The sequence below is a fragment of the Lolium rigidum genome, chromosome 3, assembly GCF_022539505.1.
Source record: "Lolium rigidum isolate FL_2022 chromosome 3, APGP_CSIRO_Lrig_0.1, whole genome shotgun sequence".
NCBI lineage: Eukaryota > Viridiplantae > Streptophyta > Magnoliopsida > Poales > Poaceae > Lolium > Lolium rigidum.
In genome coordinates, this window is record NC_061510.1 from 165,200,930 (window position 1) to 165,213,122 (window position 12,193).

Genomic DNA, 12,193 nt, shown 5'->3' on the forward strand with positions numbered 1-12,193 from the left:
ACTTTGTGTTGACAATTATCCATGAGATATACATGTTGAAGTTGAAAGCAACCGCTGAAACTTAATCATCCTTTGTGTTGCTTCAAAGCTTTCTACTAAGAATTTATTGCTTATGAGTTAACTGTTATGCAAGACTTATTGATGCTTGTCTTGAAAGTACTATTCATGAAAAGTCTTTGCTATATGATTCAGTTGTTTACTCATTGTCTTCATCATTGCTTTGAATCGCTGCATTCATCTCATATGCTTTACAATAATGTTGATCAAGATTATGTTGGTAGCATGTCACTTAAGAAATTATCATTGTTATCGTTTACCTACTCGAGGGCGAGTAGGAACTAAGCTTGGGGATGCTTGATACGTCTCAAACGTATCTATAATTTCTTATGTTCCATGCTAGTTTTATGACAATACCTACATGTTTTGTTCACACTTTATATCGTTTTGATGAGTTTCCGGAACTAACCTATTGACGAGATGCCGAAGTGCCGCTCTCGTTTTCTGCTGTTTTTGGATTCAGAAATCCTAGTAAGGAAATATTCTCGGAATTGGACGAAATCAATGCCCAGCATCCTATTTTTCTACGAAGCTTCCAGAACACCCGAGAGCCGCCAGAGGGGAGCCCTGGGGGGGGGGGGGGGCACACGCCAGGCCGGCGCGGCCCAGGCCCAGGCCGCGCCGCCCTATTGTGTGGCTGCCTCGTCAGCCTTCCGACTCCGCCTCTTCGCCTATTTAAAGGTCCCTGACCTAAAACCTCGATACGGAAAAGCCACGGTACGAGAAACCTTCCAGAGCCGCCGCCATCGCGAAGCCAAGATCTGGGGGACAGAGTCTCCGTTCCGGCACGCCGCCGGGACGGGGAAGTGCCCCCGAAAGGCTCCTCCATCGACACCACCGCCATCTTCATCACCGCTGCTGTCTCCCATGAGGAGGGAGTAGTTCTCCATCATGGCTAAGGGCTGTACCGGTAGCTATGTGGTTAATCTCTCTCCTATGTACTTCAATACAATAATCTCATGAGCTGCCTTACATGATTGAGATTCATATGATGATGCTTGTAATCTAGATGTCATTATGCTAGTCAAGTGGATTTTACTTATGTGATCTCCGGAGACTCCTTGTCCCACGTGTGTAAAGGTGACGAGTGTGTGCACCGTGTGGGTCTCTTAGGCTATATTTCACGTGAATACTTATTCACTGTTATGAATAGCATAGTGAAGTGCTTATTTATATCCCTTTATGATTGCAATGTGTTTTGTATCACTATTCATCTATGTGCTACTCTAGTGATGTTATTAAAGTAGTCTATTCCTCCTGCACGGTGTAATGATGACAGTGTGTGCATCGTGTAGTACTTGGCGTAGATTATGATCATAATCTCTTGTAGGTTATGGAGTTAATTATTACTATGATAGTATTGATGTGATCTATGCCTCCTTCATAGTGTGATGGTGACAGTGTGCATGCTATGTTAGTACTTGGTTTAGTTGTGTTGATCTATCATGCACTCTAAGGTTATTTAAACATGAATATCGAATATTGTGGAGCTTGTTAACTTCGGCATTGAGGGTTCGTGTAATCCTACACAATTAGTGGTGTTCATCATCCAACAAGAGAGTGTAGAGTATAGCATTTATCTATTTATTCTGTTATGTGATCAATGTTGAGAGTGTCCACTAGTGAAAGTATAATCCCTAGGCCTTGTTTCCAATACTGCAAACACCGCTTGTTTACTGTTCTACTGCATGTTTACTTCCTGCAATATTACTACCATCAACTGCACGCCAGCAAGCACTTTTCTGGCACCGTTACTACTGCTCATATTCATTCATATTACTTGTATTTCACTATCTCTTCGCCGAACTAGTGCACCTATACATCTGACAAGTGTATTAGGTGTGTTGGGGACACAAGAGACTTCTTGTATCGTGATTGCAGGTTGCTTGAGAGGGATATCTTTGACCTCTTCCTCCCTGAGTTCGATAAACCTTGGGTGATCCACTTAAGGGAAACTTGCTGCTGTTCTACAAACCTCTGCTCTTGGAGGCCCAACACCGTCTACAAGAATAGAAGCACACGTAGACATCACGGCTCCACTCAGGTGTATTTGAATGCTCTGCATGGTTGTTGCTCTGGTTCCGCCTATCAATTTCACCGTCTCAAGGTAATCGACTACCCAATCCTCGGGATCTTGCAGGCCATCGAATTTCTTGAAACTGTCTGGTAACTTAAACCCTGACGGGACTCGAGTTTTTCGAACTCATCTCGTAAAACACGGGATTCCACACATATCTTCTTCAGCAACTTCTGGTGAATGCCGATGTTCCCTTTTATCTTGTCGCGCTCTATCCACCCTGGCCTGAGTCGCTGTATCTCTAACTCCACTTGCTCTCGGTGGATCTTGCACTACTGCGGTAGGTCGCGGACTATTTTGTCTTGCAGTTCCTTCGGGAGGTGTAGCTGCGAACGCTGCTCCCATGGCTCCACACCCTGCCATGGCCATGTTATACAACGCTTCTCTTGGATCTCCGGGAGATGGTCTGGACGCTAAGATGAAAGCTTGCGTTGCCATGTATCCTGCTTCCAGTGTTTTTGGAATAATATTCCCCCTCATGTCGATTGACATAAAAGACATATCGAGGTTTTGGATTAAATTCTCTCTCTCAGCTTCAGGTATATTTTCCAGTCGAGATCTTGCTCTCCTTCGAGCTTCCCTATGACTATCTCCCGAAGTTCTTGAATTTCGGCTTAGCTCTGCCCTTCACCTGCTTGACGCGGAAGCGGCTTCCTGCCTCTTGTCCAACTCGATTTTCTGCTTCTCGAGCTCCCTCCTGGTACGTGCAAGCCTATATTGATACGCTTGTAACTCCGCAGGTGTCGCCGTAATGGTCATTAGTTCTGTACCATCAATAGCTCTTGCGACTCGATCCCATACTGCCTGTGGAAATTGCACCATCTCTCTTGTTCCTGGTCCGATATATTTTGTTCCCAAACCTCGCGTGAGATCTGCAAGATCAACATACGGATTTCCTGCATCGTCGAAGTTTTCTGACGTCTCCTCCGCTGGGCGACTTGGTTCTCCAATTACATAGATCTGATGATATTTTGGATTCTGAACTTTGTCGGGTTTGGTGACACCATCTTTGAGATTGGTGAAGACCTTTCCAACAGTAGTGGATCTGTCGACGAAGGTGAAGCTGTCGATGTTGCTCGAGTCATCGCTTATATCGGAGTCCGCAGATGACTCGAAAGACATGTCGCTGAAGATCTTGGCGAGTTTTTCACTTGCCCTGGTGCTGATGAAGCGTGGCGACGAAATCTCTTCTTCGCCTGACTCTGTTGACGATGTTGAACCCGAAATATCAGGATCGACCGCCGATAATTCCAACGAGATCGGAATTTCGAGACGATATGATCCTTCCTTCTCGACGCGGAATTGGAACTCGCCAAACGTCATCTCCATAGGCTCCTCCAGATACGCATATGCATCCAAATGAGAGGGCGGGTGAGGAACAAAATCGACTAGACCAGTTTCGATCTGTTTACCTCTGTCCAAAGCGTTGCTTGCAGTTGATGAAGTCGACGATCTTGAACGTGCCATCGACATCAGCTCCTTGTCGCCTCTAATCCCCAAAGACGGCGCCAATTGACAAGGTATTAACTTATCAATGCCTACGTATTGTAGACTAGGGTTTCGTTGGAAGTAGAGGGCAAGTAGATCTCGAAGGTTTCAGCCGAAAAGTACTCGACGATTAAGAAACTAGGGTTATGTTGACAATTGATTCGATCCTCTCTTTGTCCCTCGACTCCCCGTTATATAGGAGGTGGAGCCGAGGGATTCGTAATACACAAGTTACAGAGTCCGAGCGTATAATTACAAGTCTCTATATTTCCTAATACAACTCTAACTTTCCTTAATACTATCTGGGCTTCCGAACTTCATATTCTTCGACTTGTGGGCCTTCAATAAACCCCGCGTACCATCTTCGGCAGGCCCATTGGGGATGCCTATGTCAATCCGGCCCCGGCTGGTGGAGCCGCTCGAACGAGCAGCCGGCTGCTGGATTGAAGAGCTGCCCAATGTGCTCTGGAGCCTGCGCACCACGCCAAACCGCTCAGTCGGCTTCACACCATTCTTCCTCATATATGGAGCCGAAGCCATCCTGCCGACTGACATCGAGCATGACGCGCCAAGAATCAAGCTTTACATAGAAGCCGAAGCCAAAGAAGCTCATGAAGATGGAGTCGACCTGGTCGAAGAGGCCCGGCTGCTGGCCGTGTCCAGATCTACCATCCACCAGCAAAGCCTCCGACGCTATCACAGCCGGAAGGTCCAGCCCTTAGCATTCCAAGAAGGAGATCTAGTGCTCCGGCTGATCCAACGGACAGCCGGACAACATAAACTATCATCCCCCTGGGAAGGTCCCTTCATCGTGAGCAAGGCGGTAGGCAATGATTCCTACTATCTCATTGACGCCCAAGAGGCCAAGAAAAACAAGCCGGACATGGCTGATGAGGAGACTAAACGTCCCTGGAATGTCAACCTGCTCCGCCCATTTTACACTTGAGGAGAGGAATGTATGTATCCCTTGCACCCCTTTTGTAACTCTTGTTAATAAAAAAGCTTGTGCCGAGTGCGTCTAGTATCAATGATTTTTTCGCACTATATTGCTTTCGCCGATTGGCTTGAACCCTCTCGCTCAGCCGGATTAGTACCGTGATCCGACTTCCGGATAGCCAGCTCCCGAACCAGCAGCAGACCGCAACCCGGCTGACTGACTGGCGGGAGTAGATGCTTATGGAGCCAGCACGCGAAAAACGACTAAGAGAAAGAGCAAAAGCGACTCGACTTTTTGTCCAAATTTTCATAAAAGCACCGACATGTCCAACTCGGCTCGTTTGACTGAAGTATTATTGGCCTCACCTAGCGGCCCGCTCTCGATCCGGCTACAGACCGCAACCCGGCTGTATGGTCAGCGAGAGCAAAGCCAAGAGTGGGGCGAATGAGAAAAAGCAAACGGATCGGGAGAAAACAAGCCGGAGCACAAAATGATTAACAAACACACTAAAGTGTGACTTCATAAAAAGGATAATAATATTGTCTTACATCTACACCTGGCATTCCGGGGATTTAACGATTGTGTTTGGCAAAAGCAAATAAACAAGCAAGCAGGATAATTTAAGCACCGGTTGGAGGAGGACCAGCCGGGGGAGCATTGGGGCCGGCTGCCGGATCCGCCTCCGGTGCGTCCGCGTCCGCCATGTCTTTGTCTTCGGCTTCCTCCTCCTCCTCTTCAGGCGGATTCGGGTCCTCAATAAAGGTGCCCTTGTTGACGAAGTCGGCGATGGTGCAGGCTCGTGCAAGCCGGCGGGTCTTGGCCTCCGCGCTGAGTGCATCCTGCACGCCGACTCGCCGATTCTCCAGCTGGTCGAGGCTAACCTCGTCGTACCAGGAGAGCACAACAGAGAGGGCCATGTCGGCGCCAGCACGCGCGGCCGAGTCCTTCCAGTTGAGGAAGCGGTCGGGCGCCTTCTCGAGCCAGTTGATCAAGTTAGCGAGCTCACCCGGCAGCGTCTCCGTCGTCCACAGCAGCCGGAACAGCTCCTCCACCGCCTTCCGGAGCTCGTAGCCCAGCATGGTGATCGGCTCGACGCGGGCGGCAATGGAAGCCAGGTAGTCATCCATAGAGAAATGCTCTAAGCTCTCCTCACCGGTAGCCTGCCTCCGGGCCTCCCGCGCCCTGCCGGCCGCGTCCAGTGCCGCCTGCTGCGCCTCGGGAAAAGGCGCTGAAAAAAGAGACATGTTAAAAAACCCTGTAAATTCGACTGACACCAGCCGGCAGGACCTTGCCAGCGGTATCAGCCGCAAGCCGGGGAAAGGACAGAAAATGCAAAATTTCAAAGTAAAAGCCTGGCTGCAGCCGGCACAAGAACGCCGCCTGCCCCCAGCCCGAAGATGGATATAGAAAAGTCTAAAGCAAAGCCTAGCGGCAGCCGGCGCAAGAACGCCGCCTGCCCCCAGCCTGAAGATGGAGATATCGAAGCAAAAAAAACAAGAGACTGGCGGCAAGCCGGGAAACGTCCAAAGGTTTTCCAGCTGCCGGCTACCAACATAAACTCATGCCGGCAGTCGACAGCAGGAAGCCGGCAATGGATGGAAGAAAACAGTAAAAAACAAACTTACCTCGCGCAGATCTCCGACACCCAACGCTGGGCAGTGGCCGTCAGCTCCTGAGATGGTACCCGGGGTTTACTGAGGCCCACAAGTCGAAGAATATGAAGTTCGGAAGCCCAGTTAGTTTTAAGGAAAGTTAGAATTGTATTAGGAAATATAGAGACTTGTAACTTTACGGGTCGAACTCAGAGAGTCTCCCGGAATTTGTAATCCTGTGTAACACGGTACCCTCGGCTCCGCCTCCTATATAAGGGGGATCCGAGGGACAAAGAGAGCATCGAATCCATTGTCAACATAACCCTAGTTTCTTAATCGTCGAGTACTTTTCGGCTGAAACCTTCGAGATCTACTTGCCCTCTACTTCCAACCAAACCCTAGTCTACAATACGTAGGCATTAATAAGTTAACCCCTTGTCAGCTGCATAGTCAGCTCCCTCCTCCGTCGCTGCAGAAGCGGCGGGGATACCATGTCAGGGGCTGAGCCGAAGCCGGAGCCGGTGCCCTTGGAGAATTTGATGGCGGCCCTAGATCGATCAGATAAGAAGAAAATAAGAAACAAGAAGAAAGAAAAGGAATCAAACAAAGGAAATGCGAAATAGAAACTCACCCGGCTGCTTCCGGGACCGACTTCGGGCCCCTCCGGCGCTGCTTCTTGACTGCCACCTCGTGCTGGGCGGTGGTCCAGTTCCGCCCCTTGGGTGCAGGCGCAGAAGCCGCAGGCGCCCTCACCGCCAAAGGCACCGCGCGAATCGGCGCCTGGGAAGGCGGCATGTCCACCTCCTGCTCCTCCTCGTCCGGCTACGGAGAAGGCGGCGGGTTGTCATGCCCCTGGGCGGCCTCCTCGGCAGCCTCTGGGCTCTCGTCGTCACTGGCTTGGTCAGCCGAATCAACGTGATCCGGCGTCCACACCTTCAGCGCCAAGTCGCCGTCCTCGACTTGTTGCCGGGCGAAGTTCTGCAAACAGCACAGACAGATAAGATAAGTCGGCCAAGCAGCCGCAAGCCGGCATTCGGCAAGTTAGAAGAAAGCATACCAGGGGTGGCGGTTCAGCCCGGCTGAAGGGCTCCATCCCCCATCCCCAGTTGTCAGGCAACCGGGCCAGGGAGACGTAGTTGACCCGCTTGGCCACCGCCGCCTTGGAGAGCTCCACCTTGGATGTCCGGGTGGGGTCGAACCGGCCACTCATGTGGCAGATCTTGTGGGCGCGCGCCTGCAGCGATAGCACCCGGCGGGAGATGTAGCAGCAGAGGAGGTCGCTGGCCACCACCGGAGGAGCTTCCACAGCAGGTTTACCTCCACCTCCGAGTCGGCCGACTTGGCGCAGTGGCCCCAGTTGATCTTGGCGGAAGGCGGATCCGGCGTGTACTCCGGCAGGTTCACCTAGTCAAACCCCGGGTTCTCGTTCTTCACGTAGAAGAACGTCGTCTGCCACTTCTTCACCGAATCCACCGTTAGGATCCTCGATAGCGGCGTCGACGGGCGCAAGTAGAGGGAGGCGGCACCATAGGCCCTCAACTGGCCATCGGTGGTTTGCGCCTTGATGAATAAGAGCCGGCTCCAGAAATCGACATCCGGCCACAAGCCGGCGTAGCCCTCGCAGAAGGCCACGTAGCAGCTGAGGGTGACGATGGCGTTCACCGGCAAGTGGTGCGGATGCAAGCCGGAGAATTCGATGAAGTATCTGAAGAAGGCGGAAGCCGGCAGGCCAAACCCCCGCTCGAAGTGGGCGCTGAACACCACTCGCTTGCCGGGCTCCGGCTCCGGCGCCACCTCGTTCGCCGGAGCACGTGCCCGCACCTGCAGCGGGATCCAGCGGAGGCGCGCGATGTCATCATCGGTGATGCTGGAGCCCTCCCATGAGCCGCTCGGGAGTGCCATCTCCACCGAGTTGGAGGAGGCGGAGGACGTCGATGAAGAACTTGATGGCGGAGAGCGCAGCGGAGAAGCACGCGCCGAAGACGAACGGCCACCCGTGGCACCGGAACTGGCGCGCGGCGGGGGCGGATCGGCGGAGGAGCACGCCCTCGTCTGGATGCGAGGAACGGCCGAAGCTCCGCCGGAGAGATCAACGAGCGCACGAAGAAGCGTGAAAAGCAGAGAGAGTAGAGGCGCGATGGCGCGGGGAAGAAGGAGAACTGTGCGGGAGGCTGCCTCGATGCCGCCCCGCCCCTATTTATAAGCCGCAGGCGAGTGGGGGAGTGGCGATCGTGGGCGGAGACATGGGATTAACTGCGCCCACGATCTCCCCCACGCCGCCGGTAGTTACCAGTAACGGCTGCGCCACATCACCCACGTCCGCAGAAGATCGGGGGGACATTGATGTGACCAGGCGAAACGACATGACATGAAGATTCCGTCAGAGCCGGTCAGGTCAGGGCTCAGGCCTCGAGGCGCGGAGACTCCGGCGCGCCCACGCCTTCTCAGCAAGCCGGAGGCATCTCCAACACGTATAAAAATCAAATCCGCAAAACAAAAGCGGCGTCCGGCTAGAGCGGCAGCCGGGTGGACAAGCCGGAAGAGGGTGCAGCCGGCTGGAAGAAAGATTCCCAGCCGGCCCCTCCAGTGCATATCGAACAAACTTATGGGGTCAATGACTAAGTGGCCAGGGTAACCTGCCCAGGTCCTTCTCTACGCAGGACCTCACCAGCTTCAGGGGATAATATCGGCGGGAAGACCCCGGGTATGGCAAAGGAGTAGGAATAGTTGGCTCGAGGCCGGCTGGTCCGCGGCAAAGGCCGGCTGAGGAGCAGTCGGCTGGAGCCGTGGCCGGCTGCCTTGCGAGCCGGCTACTCCCAGGTCTACGCCGGCCTGGCCACGACCGTCTGCGTTGTGGCCGGGCCGGCTTCTACGAGCCATGTCCAGCTTGGTTTGTTCCCCCCTGGCTGGCTCCCGGCTGGTGAACCTTGCAGGATAAGGAACTGGAAAGGCGATCCGGGTGCAGAAGTCCACGCTGATCTCATCTCCCGTAAAGTAAGGGGCACTGTGGAGAAATAGTGCCCCGCGTCTGACAGGCTGTCATGGCCTAGGCTGCGCCGTATGGCTACAGGCTAGCAACTCCGACAGGGACAGCTCCGCACGTCGCCTGGCACGTCCTGTCGCTGCTGACTTCGGCGGAAGGACGGACAGGCCTAAACGGTTGGTGACGCCAGCACCTCGGGAAGGAGCGATAAAGCCGGAGCCGGCGGAGCCGGCCAGTAGTCATACGGACTTCTATGTAAAGTGCCAGCGTCTATATAAGCTGCACTACCCCTCCTACGCGGGGAGACGATCGATCATTTCTCAGTTCCACACTTAGCACCGCTCGGGGAGAGAGACCTTCGTCTACCTCTAGCCTCCCCTCGCAGCCGGATACAGCTCAAGGAGCACCATTGTACTGTGATATTGCTTATACACTCTAGAGCAGGAGTAGAGGTGTTACCTCCACAGGAGGGCCTCGAACCTGGGTACGTCGCCGTGTCGCTCGTGCCCATACCCGCATCCTGATACTGCCGTAGATCATATTAGGAACCACGTTATTTAGCCACCCTATGGCATATGCCGTGACGATACCACGACACCCTTGAGGCCCCGCTGCAAACGGGCTGGTGAGACAAAAGATGTCGTGCAAGTTTCTCCTTGCGAGCACGTACGACTAAAAAGGAACACACGCCTATGGTTACTTAGTACTTGGATGCTTTTATCATTGTTACCTGCAAATGCCCATGTCTTTTTTATTATATGAATTATCTTATCCATGCAGCGCCCGTTCATCCATCCCTATGCCTACAGTATTTTAACCTGCTATCTACTGCAAGCACTGTTGCTGCTGTTTTTATTTTATTACTGCTATTACTTCACTACACGCTATCGCTATAAAACTGTTACTACTGATAAACTGTTGCGAACAAGTCTATTTCTAGGTGCAGCTGAACTGACAACTCATCTGTTAAGGTTTATAAATATTCTTTGGCTTCCATTATGTCGAATCAATAAATTTGGGTTTTACTTCCTTCGAAGACTGTTGCGATCCCCTATACTTGTGGGTCATCAAGACTATTTTCTGGCGCCGTTGCCGCGGAGCATAGCTTTATTTATAAGCCCACTTGAAAGTGATACTGTTCGCAACAATTTATTTATTATGGGGAAAGCTCGTGAAGGGAAATTCCCTATATTGCCATCCACTACAAGAAGAGGTACAACTCTGAACACCTCTGTTTCTCTTGATTTGCCATCTGTGATGAGTAAGCTTCTTACTCCACCACATGCACATGCTACACATACTGCTACTTCTGCTGAATCTTAAAATGCTTCTGATAATTTTGATGATGCTTCTACTGTGCTTGGTGAGAGTGGTTCATTAGGTTCTTTCCTAGATACTATAATTGCTAGAGCTAAACAAATTGAAAACACTGAAATTTCTAATGAAAATACTGTTACACCTGTTAGTTCACATGATTCTAGAGAGTGTCCTAGTGATGATCTTGAGGAAACTTATATTGAACTTGATGATGACTTCATTAAAGAATGTCATGCTACTAGAGGTGCAAGTGCTATTAAAAGTCTTCTCGCAAGACGAGCTGTTAGATATAAACTGTCTCCTGATGCTAAGTTTGCCACATATCCCATAAACATTAGAGATAAGGATTATGATTTCTCTCTGGATTTATCTTATATATCTATTGTTGAGAAATAAACTTTTTGTGGTACTAAAAATGAAAGTGCTATGGGACATATGAATGAGCTCTCTGGTTTGAGCAACTTATTCTCTGATGATATTAAGAAACACACTTATTTTGTCACTAAATTTTTCCCTTTCTCTTTGAAAGGTGCAACTAAAACTTGGTATGACAATCTGTCTCCTGGATCTATTGATAGTCCTATTGGTTTGATTAATGCTATCTTTCAAAAGTATTTCCCTACTAGTGCTCAACATTCTTCTTTGCAGAAAATCTTTGACTTTGTGCAGGTAGAAGGAGAGAAATTGCCTGAATCTTGGGCAGGGTTTTGTTCTTTAATTAGAGCACTACCTAGACATCCATTAGCTAAAAATGAAATTCTTGATATATTCCATAATGGACTATGATAAGGGGTTGCCTGATCTTCTCAGTAAGCACGGTGGTTGTGATGAACACACGATGAACACAGTGGAGATAACACGATGAGGAGGTGGAGATAACTTGTATAACGCCGACGAAGTCTCTCGATTGATTTCTGTCACCAGTTCAACAGCTCTCAACCCTGCAAGATATTTGCAACTCCACACACTTGCGCATGTAGCCGCCGACCACGAAGCGGTAAATTGGAACCGTCTAATTTCCAATTGAACAACATATCACACAAAACTTTCAGTAGCAAAACACCAGATCGATGTGAATTGGTGTATAGATTCAATAGAGTTGCAAAGCAATCAACTATGAACTAGGGTTTATCTTAAACGTGGTCTAAAACTATTATGGGGGCATCCTGGGCACTTATATAGGGGTTCAGGACGACCAGAAGTCGAAAAATGACAATAATAACCGACCCAGATCGGGATCTGGTCGAGATTGACTCGGACACGGCCGGCCTGGGGGGCCGTCGACCGTGCCAGGGACCGGGCTGGCACCGGACGGGGGTGCCAGGTTCCTTGGATAGTGCCCGGATGGCACCGATCCAGGAGCCGGCGGGGGCCGGGCTCATCCGGCCTAGGAGCCGGTTTGGCCGGGCGTAGGACCGGGCCGGCCGGCATGGTGGCCGGTCACGCCGAGCGTAGCACTGGCCTGGACTTCATCTTCCTCCTTTGCGCATGCCTCCCTCTGGTCCCTCGCGCGTCCATGGGGTGTCTTCATGTCCAGCACCATGTCCAGCTGTTCTCCTCCTCCTCGTGCGATATTCCTTTATCCTCGTACCTGATCATACACAAGTCAAAGGACTGAGGTAGTATAAAATTCTCATCAATCAAAGTATCGTTTAAGAACAAGTTCACCTGTTGTTTTAGTAGCTTTGCACGAGCTCTTGTCATAGGTCCAATCATAACTTCATTGGACTTGAGCTTCACAA